The sequence below is a fragment of the Protopterus annectens genome, chromosome 12.part0 (assembly GCF_019279795.1).
Source record: "Protopterus annectens isolate FY-2018-M chromosome 12.part0, PAN1.0, whole genome shotgun sequence".
Taxonomy (NCBI): domain Eukaryota; kingdom Metazoa; phylum Chordata; order Ceratodontiformes; family Protopteridae; genus Protopterus; species Protopterus annectens.
The window spans coordinates 826,975,768-826,990,083 of NC_056746.1; positions in this window are offsets into that span (position 1 = coordinate 826,975,768).

Below are 14,316 nucleotides of genomic sequence, written 5' to 3' on the forward strand. Positions count from 1 at the left end.
TCTCTGTCCGCGCATCTTGCACTGACAAGTTGTTAGTTATACTGCAGGACTCTTACATACCCTTCAGATATGCCACCATGGTGACAAGTGGGATGAAGTGCAGTTAACAGCAACAATAAGTGAATATGTACAGCATGCATTATGGGTAGGTGTGTTAAATGTGTGCATGGCAAATGCCATGGCCATAACATGGCTAGTGTATTGGCAAACCTGAACAAAAGACCTCCATACTCACCAGCTACAGTCTGCTGCCCCAGAGGTATATCAGAGGGACCTACATAGTTGTGAAAGAGATGTGATGTCAGTAGCCACACCTCTGGCATTGGTACAGGGTGGGAACAGCATTTCAGTACATCAACAGTACAAACCCACAATGCTACAGATTATGTACATCTGTTCATTACAACACTGCAGCGACAGAGTATGTTATCCGACATATGCATGAAGATACTTTACAGATGAAGATGGATAAGCAATGGTGGTCTACTAATGTACCCTGGGGCCTTACCTGCATGCTCCTTGTCCATTGTGTGGGTAGCACCCACCTCCACAATGCTATCTTCAGCTTTTTGACTAGACTGGTGGGCAGGTGCTCCAAGGCTGGTGATGAGCTCTGCAACATGTGTCAGTGGGGGGCTGGATGGCATGACCCCCACCTGTGGCTAGCTTGTCCCTCCTAACTGCAGCAGAACTCTGATGGGCATGGTGGATGAGGTCAGTGCAATGATGTTGAACCTGCTCATAACTGCAGTTATGCAGGCCGAAATCTTTTACCCTGTGGATGAGCTCGTTCCACAGGGCAGTCCTCTCCTCCAGATCATGGGCTGTACACCCAAAGGGGGTTCCATAGTGATGCACCATGAAGTTGATGAGAATGTTATTCTTCTTTGGAGTGAACGTAGACAGTTGCTCTCCTGACATGGTACCTACAAGATATAAACAGGAAAAAAGGACTGAGGACCTCAAACTGCAAGGATATAATAGTTGTTAATTGACATCTCTTTCTCCCCCCCCCCTGCCATATCTGCAAAAATAATCTGAACACACACATCAATGGGTACGTGTACACCAAACCTACTGTTGGGATATATATCCTATTGTGCAACAAATACTGAAATGTGTTTCTATTCATGTTCCATGTTAAAACACTATCATTGCTGACCTGTTGCTAACAATGTAACGTGCATGCCATTGTAATGGCCACTGTGGTTCCATATATGTATGTGTTCTGTTTGCTATGCAACTGTTCCAAATCTGGTGTTTTGGGTTACTGGGAATATGTATGCATGCTGTTATAACTAATCCTGCACTGTGTTGACTATTAGTACCCACATATGCTCTAAAACTGCAACACAATAGCATTTTTGGGAAGGCTGGTCCCAGGAGAACCACCTCTCCCACCTCATCTGGCCATGGCACCAGGCCACAGCACATCTGGGACCCAACTCAGGACCTTGTCATCTGCTGGTCCTGCACTACATTCAGGTGGAACCACCTCAGGGGATGGGGCCTGCCCCCCCCCCGAGAGCACACACAGACAGGATCTTGTAACCTGAAATCAGGTCCAGGGTGTGGTGCACAGGGAGCTCTGCAGGGAATTGTGGGATCTGCTACACCACCTTGAGGCCCTCATGACACAAGTAGAGGTTCAGCCTGCCACTCCTGCTCAGCCCCCAGTACAGCCACTTTTAGGGACGTGAAGGTGCAGTTGTGACTGCCCATGGGTGGGGACCTCAGTCCCACAGTTTCCATTTGGGGGCTCATGTGCTTCCAATTTCCAAACACCCCTCTCTGTCCAAGGTGTCTAACAACCACGTGTCATATACCACCCGTGTATGCTGTCTTGTCTGTCTTGCCTGTATTCTGAACCTACTTACCTCCCCATATATACCTACTTTTCATCACTAACATCCCATTCTCACCTTAACACAAAAAGGGCAATCTGTTCCCAACATAAATGTCACACCATACATAATTGTCCATTTCATACCCACTTACAACTGCTTATGGGTGCCTTAATCACTCTGTATACAACAGCCCTTGTTCTGGTCAGCAAATACATTATCAGCCCTTGCACGTTTGTAACCCAGGACCCTGCACACCATAGCCACATCAATTTACCAGTAAGCCATAATAGCTGCAGATATGTGTGATGTATTCTCAAACATATCATGCAGCACAGTCATTCAACAGTAGGGGAAATGTATGCAATATATATATATATATATATATATCTATATATATATATATCTATATATATATATATATCTATATATATATATATATATATATATATATATATATATATATATATATATATATATATATATATATATATACACACAAATATGCACATATATATATATGTGTGTGTGTGTGTGTGTGTGTGTGTGTGTGTGTGTGTGTGTGTGTGTGTGTGTCTGTGTGTGTGTGTGTGTGTTGGTATATATGTAGACATACACGTCTGTGTATGTATGTATATATATATATATATATATATATATATATATATATATATATATATATATATATATAGTGCCTTCAGACATCAGGTCCACACTCTGAACCTCCTTTCTCAACTGCTGCACTGTCCTGTCTTGCTACAAAACAGAGCATCACATGTGGACACAGCCTAACATTAACATTAAGGGGGGATATATAGGGACAGATCGTAGATAAGCCTATTACAAACCTATGAAGTTTGTGCATGATAAATTTCACATTAGCATGACTGTTCTGAAGATGGTGGAGTCTGACACTCATGTGTCTATCATGACTTCATTACTTACACCTTCAGGTATTTGCCAGACTAATATACATGTTTGTAGGAACAGATCAAACACTATGATGGCTTACATCTTGTCATTCTGTGCAGACTGCCCACAGGGCCAGATGCTTTGTCCATAGCAGTTGTTCAGCAGGACATCATTACTTCAAGTCTTGATGGCACATATCAAGCTTTCGAAATCATCTGTCCCATTATTACAGACCAAGTACTACATTCAATTACATGCTGACTTGTTTCACATACCTGTTTTATTAGTATGCTGTTTTCTCTGTTGCACTTCAGGATGTCTCCCTTGTTTGTTTTTTTCTTTTTAGTCTTATTTTTGTTTTTTACTATTATTTCTGTTTTGATGGGGTTTCTCTCTCTCTCTCTCTCCACTACAGGAATTGAGCTGGTTTGAATAGGCTGCAGCATGGGTTTTGTAGATGATGCTCATGATCAGGCAATGGCCTCTGCATCAGTTGGTGTTCAACACTTCCTAATTGCATGCAGCCAGCTGTGTAGTACTTCCAAAAGCCAATGTCATAGCAACCCACTACTATAAATGACTATATCATGTGGGCATTGTCCCCTTACCTTTCCTGTATGGAAGACATCCTTCCTGTGTCTGAGCAGCAGTGTTACAGACAGTAGGTAGAAATAACTCTTACAACAGGACTTGCGGACACAGGCCAAATACATGTTTGTATAAGGATCCAGACCTATGGACAGTGTGAGTATTGCTGTTATATGCATTGAATACTGCTGGTTTTATAGGGTTTGTATGTACATGCTAGTTTTGCATGGAATGCAGTCTGTCTGCATAGCTCTCAACTGTGGGCCTATCAACATGATGACCAGAGGATTAGCTGTTATGTTTTGTCTGTTCACCACACAGGTCTTGTGTCTGACATGTCAGTGGCATTATCTCCACTGACTGCTATCGGTACATGGCAACATCCATTTGTGTTTCTAATTTCATATTCCTGAGTAAGGGTATGTTGCAACCAGTCCTGTAACAACAGCAACTTTCACAGTGTTTAATAGCAATATTGCAAATATGGCTCTGTGTTCCAGCCTCTGTCCTCCACATATATACCAGGCTTTGTCCAGATGTCATGTAGAAAGAGGTTGTTAGGTAATGGGATATCATTATTTAGTGCTGGCATTCCTGCTATCACTCCAGTGATGTTGTGGACTCCCACACAAATCATGGGGTAGGGTCCATATATATGAGGGCAACAGCTGGACAAAATGTGTGTGATCATGTACAGTCCGGAGGTCAGTGTATGGAAAACACTGTTATATGTCCTTGTAAGACATTTTAATGGGGTGGGGTATTCAATGCTTTTAACCTAGGCTGTTACAACATGTGAGAGATATCAGTGTTAAGAAACATTAAGGTATATGTCTGTACATTTTCATACATTTCCACATGGGAACAGTGGTGGGCTACAGCTTACTGTCTTATACACAGTTCTGTTTGTCAGTGTGATAATAACATTTTAAATTAAGCATTGTTATGTAACAGTTACATTTACATTGTGACAACGAATACTTTTGCCCCTAGGGGTTGAGTACAGAATGTAATTGGAGGCTGCTGAACTACATCTGTAATTAAGTGTTGATTGGTGTTTATCTTCAAGACAAGTTTTTTTTGTACTACTTGAAGGCTTTAGCCTGGACAGCAAAGTAGGTTATGTTTTTCACATTACTGTATCAAATGTCTTGTTTGAGAGCTGCATTAATCAGTTATTACATATTCCAAACACCTAAATGATATAAGTAATGGCATAAACAATTGAAATATTACACAAATGAACATTTCTGTGTATGCAAACTTGTGTGTGGTGCCATGTCCTTTGCATTGTGTGTGGGTATATGTTTCATGCAATAATTCTCATTTGTAGGAAAAAATCCAACACTGGCCATTTTAAAAGGTGGTAAGTGTAGGAATAATGGCTGTTTGATATGCTTTGCACCCTCTATATATACTCTTCTTATACATATCTGTAAGTAGTAATATCTTTATATGTGTATACACACACACACACACACACACACACACACACACACACACACACACACATATATATATGTGTGTATGTGTGTGTGTGTGTGTGTGTATGCATATATATATATATATATATATATATAGAGAGAGAGAGAGAGATTTGTGTGTGTGCATATATATCACTGGAATGTTTAGTGCTTCCCCATTTTACATTCCCTATGGTAGACTGACTGTTCTGCATGATATGTTACAGATATCATCCTGACATCTTACTGCTAAGATGGCTTACTGTTAACTTGTTGGGGGTGTGTTGTCCAGGGTGCTGGGTTCAAGACTTGAAAGTGTTGGTTATTGTATTGCAAGGCATATCTGTTCAGCTGTGAAGGAAGGGGATATGGCAATAATTACAAGAGATTCCTAATTTGGGCTCCTTCACCTCCATTAACAGTGCATTTCGTCAGATGTGTTCCAGTGAGTGGTTCAGAGTGTGGATCCAATGTGCAAATGTAATACACATTTATATATATATATATATATATATATATATATATATATATATATACACACACACACACACACACACACGCACACGCACACGCACACATGTATGTCTACATACATATATATATATGTGTGTGTGTATATATATATATATATATATATATATATATATATAGGTCTGCTGAAAAATATCAAAATTCCGCTTGTTCGAAAACGAACAGTGGAGTTTTGGCTTCGCAAAAGTGCACTTAAGCGAAAGTGCACTTCCGCAAAGAACGGTTCAACAAACCATTAAGGAACATGTGTGCCGAAGCACACTACAGTGGGGAAAGCAAATGTACGTGTTTCCCCACTGCAGTGCAATCTCAGAGTTGGTATATTTAAGTAGGGGGGTGTGGGGGGCACAACCCCCTACATGGGGGTTGCAGGGGGGCTTGCTCTCCTGAAAAAACAATGTTTTAATGGTTTTTATCAGTTCATTGAACTGATGTTTGCAAAAGTGCACTTTAGCTTAAGTGCACTTTCATGGCGGTGTGGGTCTACTGTCTAATTTTGAAGATGTGTATTTTCGAAGTTATACAGTAGACCCATATATATATATATATATATATATATATATATATATATATATATATATATATATATATACACACACATATATATATATACATACATCTACATATATAAATACAGTTTCCCTACTGTTCAATGACTGCGCTGCATGCCAAATTTGAGAAAACATCACATTTATGTATAGCTGAAATGGCATAGTAGTAAATCACTGTGGCTGTGGTATGTAGGGTCCTGGGTTTGCTGGGTAGAACAAGAGCTGTTGGATACAGAGTGGCTAAGGCACTTTTAAGCAGTTGTAAGTGGGTTTGCATGGGTTTGCATGATGGTAAACAATGTTAACTTCTGGTAAAATATGCTTACCAACAGTTAGCCTGAAAAGTGCTTAATCCGTGTAGGTATTGCTTAGTGTCACGCAAACAGGCTTAATCTTGCTTACTACTGCTTAAAAGCACTTACTCCTGCTTACCCCCTGTGCTAATTTCTTTAAAAGAAAAGAAAAAGTGGTGTTAGGAAAGTGGTGAAAAAGGGGGGCACACAGAAAGACAACAGGGAAAGTAGATAGGGATGTGAAAAACGGGTGTAGGGAAGGTCCTTAGCTGTTCATTTCTTCTACAGCAACAGCTGTGCATATATACTGAATTTGGAGGTAGATTTGGACACTCAAACCCCAGATTACAAAGACCAGATTACAGGTGTCCAGTGGACACGTGTCCGAAATAGACAGCTATGTATGGGGCGAGATTTTTTTTGGGAACAAATTGCCCTTTTTTTTAAGGTGAGAGTGGGATATTGGGGAAGGATAGTAGGTATATTTGGGGGGGTAGGTTGGGTAGAAAGACAGACAAGACAGAAAAGACAGCACAGAGGGGTGATATATGACACGTGTGGGGTAAACACCTTGGATGGGGAACGGAGTTTGGAAATCAGAAGCCCATGAGCCCCCAAATGGAAACAATGTGACTGAGGTCCCCACCCATGGGTAGTCAGCACTGCACCTTCACGACCCTGAAGGTGGCTGTGCTGGGGGCTAGGTAGGAGGGGCAGACTGACCCTCTAAATGTGCCACGTGACCCTCAAGCTGGCATAGCAGACCTCCAAACTCCCTTCAGAGCTCGCTGTGCACCAATTCCCAGACCTGACTATGGGTGACAGTTTCCTGCCCACGCCTGCTCCCGGGGGGGGTGACACCCATCCCCTGAGGTGAATCAACCTGAAGGTGGTGCAGGACCAGCAGATGAGGAGGTCCCAGGGTGGGTCCCACACATGTTTGAGCCCAGGGCCATGGCCAGATGAGGTGGGAGATGTGGGTCCGCTGGGACCGGCCTTCCCAAATGTGTTATGGTGTTGCAGCTTTAAAACATATGTGGATTAGTAATAGTCAACACAATCCAGGATTAGTTATAATAGCATGCATAGATATTCCCATTAACCCAAAACATCAGATTTGGAACAGTTGCATAGAAAACAGAACACATGCATATATAGAACCACAGTGGCCATTACAACGGCATGCAGGTTACATTGGTAGCAACTGGCCACCAATGATAGTATTTCAACATGGAACATTAATAGCAAACAATTTCAGTATTTATTGAACAATAGGACATATGTCCCAACAGATGGTTTAGTGTCAACATACCCATTGATTTATGTATTTAGATTATTTTTGCAGATATGGTGGGGGGAGAGAGAGAGATGTCAATTAACAACTTATATATCCTTGTAGTTCTCACAACTTTAATGATCATTGCTCTAATCATTAAGGTACAGGTATTATTACACTACCCTATGGCCTTGGTTTTGCCAGTGGTATGTTTGTAAACAAGTGTATACTTCAACTGTCTTATAGCTAAATTCTAGATCTCTTACCTGGTATACCTGTGGAGGGAATGTTTGTTAACACTACCTGACTGTTTCTACACATATTCCCCAATTCCGAGTTAATATGCACATACCTCTCAACCTCTTATTGCACTCACTCTGGTCATAGCTTGACAGAATGGGGGTGGAAATGGGACATATTTTGAATATTGCTCTCATAACCTTGGAGGGCTGATAGAGTGACAGGATTTGTTTTCATATACATTTTCTGAAGGTTTTGAGGTCTGAAAATGAAATGTATGTCATTATTTGCTGCCTACAATTCTGAGATCATCCCACTGATTTGCCAGGGAGACAGGGTAACAGGCAGAAAATATGAGCCAGTTATCTGGATATTCTGAAAGGATGTGTACAGTTGAGAGGTATGATTATGCATACAGCTTACTACCACTCCCAGGATTCAAACCATGGTTGTGTACAATAAAAATACAACAATTTAAGTCACAGTAGAGTGTGCTGTTTGGATATTGCTGTCTATCTCTTCAGTGTTTTCTGTCTAACTCTCTCGCGGTTGTACAATCTGACCTTGTAATTATGACAGTCTTATACGGACATTCCTAGACATTTTTATTATGTAGCACAGTGTGGGTAACAGTGGGTAATACAATATTACTATTCAGAGAATGCAACACTAAAAACCCCATACAATACCAGAGTAAATACAATCAGTCCAGATTTAGAGCTTTATTTATTTATTTATTTATTTATATTTATTTATGTATTTATTTCCAGTTTGATGGCCGGGGAGGTCCACTGGGCTCAAGGAGCCCATTTTCAATGGAGACCCATGGAGAAAAGCTCCATATTACATAGTAAATTAAGCAAAGTATAATAGCAAAATTGAAGAACATACATTACATATCAGATTAGAGATAAGTTGTACATTGGTTATATAGCATCTAAAAATTGTATGATGGCAGTAAAGAAAATTCTTCTCAGAAAGGGGAGAATAAAAGGTGAAAAGTAAATTATTTAAAATGTATACATTCATGATATTGATGTATTCCGAGAGAGGCAATTGTATAATAGAAAAAGTTGGAGAACATACATTATGTTTCAAATTAGAGACAAGTTGTTGTTATTTGGTTACATAGCATCTAAAATTGTATGATGGCAGTAATGAGGATCATTCCCAGAAAGGGGAGAATAAAAGGCAGAAAGTAAACTATTTACAATATATACATTCAAGATATTGATGTTAGATTACATTATATTCAGAATGAGGCAGTTGTTCAGGAAATCGGTATGGAGTAGAGTTACTAGTAATTTAGGTATTTATTGCCAGGCAGTTACAGTTTTATTTAAATATAACCTATATAGGACTATTACTGTCATATTGTCTGGTTTATTCAGTACAACCCATACACAAAACAGTTTTTATACTGGCAGTTGACTTTCTACTACTTGTATATTTATTTGGTATGACTACTACAAGCAGGATTGTTACTCACCAGCCTCACAACATAGCCTTTGCAGCCTACTCGCATGGGCTTCCTGATTCACAGCCTGCTCAGCTGCAGCTGTAAGGGAAATAGAGAAATATTTAGCCATACCTGTTCATCATGTATACAGGCTGGACATTATTAAACAGTTACTGGTATGAGTACTTACACACTGTTGGGACATCACCCTTCTGACTTGATTCTTGGATCCACTGGTCCAAGAGCTCCCTCTTCCTCTGTTTCAAGTCAGCATAGTGGTGGCTGACCTGCTCACCATTCCGAGGGATACCAGTGGCACTGGTGAGGTCATGGGAAAGACAGTCCCAGGCTTCCGCATTATACTGGGAGCCTTGGTACTGGCCCTGCAGCAGTCTCTCATCATGTTTTTTTACCAGGAGTCCTACCATGACCTTGGACTCCTGGATGCCCCAGTGCTGCACACGGAAGCACATGCCTTCTCCGATTCCAGCCATTCTGCCTACAGTGGGAAGCTGCGACCAGTTATGAGCTGTATTCCCACTTGTGGGGTTTAAATACGTCCGATGTCCCACCCTTTGCCATGATTGGATGGTTTTGAATATGCTGAGCTAAGCTAAGCTATGGGCAAACCTGCTTAGCTAAGGTTGGCATTGCTTAAAGGGACAGGTTCAGCACTGATTACCAATGGGAAAATCCAATTAGCTGGTCCACTCATTGCTTAGCAATCATATTTACACAATACTTACACCTAGTAAACAAAGTTGTGCAATGTTTAGCATTGCTTATTTTTCATTTTATAGACTATCTGCCGTATGGCATTGATTCATCATTTATTACATATTATAAATTTGTTTACTGTCCCTGACATCCCCCAATGTGCTTTCATTACATTTATTCATGTGTGACTATTCTGTATGGGGCACTTGTGTTTATATGGGGATTTCACAACTTTATTACACTGACACCTCACATCTGGACCTAATGAAGTACTCCAGTTAACAAATATATGTTATTTAGTAGGTAATAGAAAAAAAATGTTTATGTACTGCATATGTGAATTGGTTACAGTGGGATTGAACTAGAAATACCCGCTTACAAAGCATGTAGTCTAACCACTACACTATTGTAATACTGTGTATGCTTGATGTCTCTTGCTATTTAACTTCTTGTGCTGTTTAAGCTGGACTGAGTGTAGCTAAGCAATGGGCATACACCACGCAGCTACACTTAAACTTTATCATATTTATAAAAAAAAAAGTTTTGTTGTGTTATTTTATCTATACCCTTCAGAATATCCCTGCTAATGCTAAACCCTGTACTTTTATCAGCTTTCTGCTTCATGGTGGGCATACCTCTCAACCTCTTGGAGCAAAAACTCTGGACAAACCCTAAAATGATGGGGGGACAAATAGGGACAGATTTTAAATATTGCTCTTACTAAATTAGAAAAAATTGTTTATGTTTAGAAAGTTGATATAATGATAGATCTTGCATTAGCATGGATTTTCTGAAGGATGTGGAGTCTTAAACTCAAATGTTTGTCATTATTGAATGACTTCAATCCTCAACTATTTGCCAGGAAAGTACAGATTTTAGGAGGAACACACCAAAAATATGAGGCAAAACTCTGGACATTTTTGCGAAAATCTGTAAAGTTGAGAGGTATAGTGGTGGGACATTTGTCCCTTTTGCCTTTGCCACTTTTGTTTTCCTGACGTGTTGGGGGTGTTATGAGCATTCTCGCTCATTTTAATTGCCAAAAGGTAATTCTGGAGTGCAGGGGCATGTGTATTGTGAGAGGTCTGCTCTCAGACACCCCCCTGCATGCTTACACAGCTCCATGTACGTTTAACAGCACAGGCAGCACGCCTTCATGAATATGCAAGGCGCACTACCATGCTATACAGGAACAGTCCTTGTCATGCAGGAATAACTTATTCCTGCACGGCTGCTTGCTGAATCCTAGGGGAGATCTCTTGTATCAGAATAAGAAATTTCTAACTACTGACTCTAGACCCTCCTTGGCCCAAGCCTACTTAGTTCCAACCCTTCTCTATGCAGCTACAGTTCTTACAAATCTCCAATCCTGTCTCCTTACCAAACTTGAACAACTTACAACAAGGGTGCTACATTTGCAGCTAACCTACCTAATACCTCTCAACACTGTATTGCTCTAAAAACCTTCACTGGATGGAATTTCCCAATCATCTTAAACTCTCACAACTCTAACTAACTCACTTTCTGCTCAGCAAACCCACTGCCTGTCCCTCCCTCTCCAATATTGTGACTCATTATACTCCACTATACCCACTATGAAACACTGATAAATTCAACACGCAAATCCAACAAAACAACTGGCAAATTTTTATAGAAATCCTCTGTGTCTCATTTCTGGATAATCTCCCTTTCACCTTATGTAGCATCCCAAGAACAAGCAGCTTCAAAAAAGAATTAAGATGCTCCCTCTGTAATTCATGGATATGCCCCTGTCAGGACCTTATTTAACAGGATCTACTTCTCCCTTCACTTCCTAGATTCATCCTCTTGCAGTTAATGCCTTAAGCATATGACACATCTTACTTCACAAACAAATAAAAATCAGATGATGGTATAGTCTCACTAATTTTTGCCTAACATATTATTTCTTATGAGTCTTGTATGCATATACTGTAAATAGCATACCAACTTTACTACATCTTATTATACTTGTTACTTTCTCTGTTTTTCTATTACTCAACTAGGTGATTATTGTATAACTGTTATTATTACTTAATTTTGTGAAAATTGTATAGTTGAATAATTTGTGCATTTTACTGGACCTTTTCTCTTTGGGTCTCCACTGAAAATGGGCCTGTGCCTCAGCTGGACCAACCCAGTTAAATGTGAAATAAAATAATAAATAAATTTAAAAAATTCAATAAACACACATACTTTGTGAGGAAAAGGAATATTGTAAGCAAATAATACTGTACATCTTATAAATAGTAACATTTACCATCAATGCACAGTATTAAAGCAACAAAAAAAATTAGATTGAAGCATAGGACTCGTTTTTTTATGACATGCTTTATTACAATTAAACCAGAAGTTAAGGATTGTTTTCAGTATCCCGTAAATTTTTTATGCTAATTTCTGTGAAGAAAATTGTATTTTGATCAATACACACCATAAGTTAACAGAAGTTTCTTCCCTCGTCTGCCTGTTGTTTTGTAAAAATAAATAAATAAATAAATAAAAACTTGATTCAAGCCAAAACAAATCGTAGTATATAACTTTGTTCTAAAGAATTATACTGAATAAGAGATGACTGTTCTAAAGAATGATACTGGATAAGAATACTGAGCAAACAATTAAACCATTTATAGTTGTTCACATTTGCTGCTAATAAAAGAAAAAAATGCCACATTATGAAGTAAAAAAATGCTTAACAGTATCTTAAAACCAGAAATATTCAATAAATCTGCTCCTGAAGTTTTACCACTCACCACAGACTGAGCAATGTGATGACTGGATTTTACATGCAGCAACTAGTTACAGACCAAATACATAGACCCACATAGCTCAAGCTCTTAAAATTAGTCTATCTAAACCTCAAAGACCTCTGCGATACAGCTAGAGTACCAAGTACCCTCAGCAACCTCATAAACATTAAGCTCAAGTAGCTCCCACCATGAAACATCCACCCAAAACTCAAGGTATCTCAACTCAAAAGCCAATAAAGCAAATCTCCACGTAACCCAATATCCTTGTCATATGAAACTCCATTGTGAGAGTCACTGATGCACCACTCACCTGAATGAGGAATGCGAGTGTCATGGTCCATTGCCCATCGGTGGCCAGGATTCACCACATAATGTTTACACTCAAGTCCTTGCACCACAAGTACACATATGATACAGTCATAGTGCACATGGGAGTAAATGATGTGAGATATACCTCCTTGGACTATATGAAGACAGACATGACAAAGCTCTCAGAATATGTGTATGAAGCAGGTATGCCCCTTGCCTTGACCAGCATTTTACCTTCACCTAGAGTTATGCCACAATATGAACAAAAAATGATTGACTTCAAAAATTGGATTAGCTTTCAGTGTCATTGAAAGTGGGTAGAATATATATCTGTCTGGGAGAACATGATAGATAGTCTAAACTGCTTTACCAGGATTGCCTGAACCTGTTACCCCAAGGCTTCTACATGTAGGCAAAAACCTTATCCACCTCCATACTGCCTTTTTTAGGCAAAGTGAGTCTTCAAAAGCTTCCAGCATAACAAAATAAAATTCAGGTAATATGAGGTATTACTGCTTAGCACTAGGGGCCTTAACAAAAATTATACTCCAAACAGACACCCATGACCTCAGGATGCTTAGATACATGCATCATCATGGAGACTTGGTTCAAGAATATTGGTAGCACCCCTCCATAAAAGTGCAAGGTTTCAATGCCTACCATGCATTCAGACCCACTGCACTAGATGAAGGCATTAAGGAAGGCAGGATCTCTATATTTATAAAACAAAATTTCACCTCCAGAATCCTTAGGTAGGATAACAACATGTAAGTCCTCCATGTTCATCTTACTATTAACAAAACCCCATGTCACATCATAGCTAACTGTAGGTCCCATCTCTATGTCTCCCCTGGTCAATATCATCTACTTGAGTAGTTTGGAACCCCTGAGCATAAAGCCAAAAGCCATTCTCCTAGGGACTTCGACTAATCCTCCATCAACTGTGAATCTTCTCCAGTCATGAATGCCCAGAGATATTTGGACTTCATAAATATATTTTCTGGACTAGCTAGTCTGCATCCCTACTAGGGGAGATAAAATCTTAGAGTTGGTTCTTGCCAGATGTAAAAAATCTGTTCACTACCAGCTGTAACATCCTCCCTAGTCAAATAGGACTATAAATCAGTCATGTTCACCATAAGACTGAAGCAGGAAGCATCCTCCAATAACATGGTATTCAGAGATTATACTAAAGTTAATCTACTAAAACTGAGTGATGATCTGGCTAAATTCAACACTCCCTTCCACTCTGATGACCTCTCTATGAATGTAAAATCCTTCACTGCCAAATTCTACACACATGGAAATAGCTGCATGGCAGCATCTACTCCACTTTGAAATAAATAAAATGCCAAATGTAAAAGTAAA